This window comes from Grampus griseus (assembly GCF_964374135.1).
Source record: "Grampus griseus genome assembly, chromosome: 5".
In the NCBI taxonomy this organism is placed as follows: Eukaryota; Metazoa; Chordata; class Mammalia; order Artiodactyla; family Delphinidae; genus Grampus; species Grampus griseus.
In genome coordinates, this window is record NC_138998.1 from 48,360,253 (window position 1) to 48,362,284 (window position 2,032).

The following is a 2,032-nucleotide window of genomic DNA, read 5'->3' on the forward strand; positions in this document are numbered from 1 at the left end:
GCAGTCACTCCACTCTGGGGGAGAATCAGTGAGGGAGCAGATAGGAGAAGCATTATGACTTGCATTGAGTGCCCACCACATGGAAGAGAATGACCACTGTCCTCTGAAAACCTAAACAACCAAGTGGGAAAGTGATGAGAAATGTAAACTGGATTCTTTTTTGTGCAAATTGAGTGTCACATTGAGTTGACTGTAGCTTTTCCAGGCAGGGGAAATTAACAAATGAGGTACAGAGAATTTAGACTCCATAAGTTGCTTTCACAGATGGAGTGTTTTAGACCTTATCTTGAAGTGTAAGACCATCAAAGCAACGCCTCCACATGTGGCCAGTACACAATTCAATCTACCTGTGAGAGTATAAGAGTTGAAGTATTTTTTAATATCAGTGAAATGGAATTGTGCATCAGTTTCTGGACCTGTCATGATTTCAGTCTTGCAAAAGGCATGCATTCTGTAACCTGTATACTTCAACATACACAGCTAGGCCTCAACCTGGCCAGAAGAAGCCCTGTAAACTGCATGCTGCAGGTCTCAGTCTGGACACACATTTCTGCCTTCCCAGTATAGATGTTTTTTTTTGTTGTTGTTTTGTTTTGTTTTGCAGTACGCGGGCCTCTCACTGTTGTGGCCTCTCCCATTGCAGAGCACAGGCTCCGGACGCGCAGGCCCAGCGGCCGTGGCTCACAGGCCCAGCTGCTCCACGGCACGTGGGATCTTCCCAGACCGGGGCATGAACCCATGTCCCCTGCATCGGCAGACGGACTCTCAACCACTGCGCCACCAGGGAAGCACAGATGTTTTTAAAAGTATCAGATTGTCCTGTATCTTGAGGAATATATGGTAGTGTTCTTATGCGCACACATGCGCACACACACCCCCCCTTTCCAGCCATGACACTGCAGATGGTGTCTACAAAAGAAAATGCAGTCTATAAAAGTAATTATGGAACCTCAGAGTCCCCTTCAAGCCTGAGACATCCTGAGTAATCCACCCACAGGTGAAAAATTCTTGTGGGACCTGTCTCAGAGTAAGCTTTGCCTGTCCCTCTTCTCTGTGGAGCCTTTCCCCAGAAGCCTCTGGGGTACCTGGCCTTTACCCTGATACCACTCACTTCTCCTGTCTCCATTGGTTGTGAGCTGATGCCTTACACTGGCTGGTCAACAGGCTACACGAAGGGTGGCATTCTGCAGTGAGTCTTTACAGGGTTGTTTTTTGTTTTTTTTTTTTAATTTTTGGTTGTGTTGGGTCTTTGTTGCTGCGCGTGGGCTTTCTCTAGTTGTGGCGAGCAGGGGCTACTCTTTGTTGTGGTGCGTGAGCTTCTCATTGTGGTGGCTTCTCTTGTTACGGAGCACGGGCTCTAGGCACGCGGGCTTCAGTAGCTGTGGCGCACAGGCTTAGCTGCTCCGCAGCATGTGGGATCTTCCTGGACCAGGGCTCGAACCCGTGTCCCCTGCATTGGCAGGCAGATTCTTAACCACTGTGCCACCAGGGAAGTCCGACAGGGTTTTTTTTTAAAGTGCATATCCCCTCAGTTCTCATTTAGAAAATGTGGAAATATTCTGCCCTTATCAATCTTCTGGTATCCTGCCTGCTAGAGCAGTCTAGACCAGAGAAGCTTCGAACTGTGTGAATGGGCTATTTCCAGACTTAGCTCCTGGCTCTATTTCCATTATAGTGAAACGGTCCAAGAACTGGCTATCCCTTTGGAACAATGAAAGGAATATAACTATTTCCATAGAGCTTGAGTTTAGTGTGCAGGATAATTCCTAGTTAGTTATTCTTGCTGTGCTTTTATATACTCATGTCTCTTAGTGCATTATTATTCAGAATACTTACTAGGTGGTAAAAAAATCAATGATAACTTGCTGTTTGGGACATGAATTTGAATCCTTTGGAATTTCTCTAGTATGAGTTGGGTCATGATCTCAGCCTCCTTCCACTGGTCTTGTGATTCTCCTTCTGTCATAAAAATGATCTATAATGTCTTCCAGGTCTTATTATGTTTGGACTGTAATTTCTAAAGCTTTGGATT

The 2,032-nt window shown here is 45.9% G+C and overlaps 1 pseudogene across 1 annotated transcript; it reads right to left on the reverse strand.

Annotated features, from left to right (window-relative positions):
- Nucleotides 1-238: 238 nt before the first annotated feature.
- LOC309823116 (ATP synthase membrane subunit K, mitochondrial-like) lies at nt 239-423 on the reverse strand (annotated as a pseudogene). The gene has a single exon. The product of its transcript is annotated as an ATP synthase membrane subunit K, mitochondrial-like (transcript).
- Nucleotides 424-2,032: the final 1,609 nt, after the last annotated feature.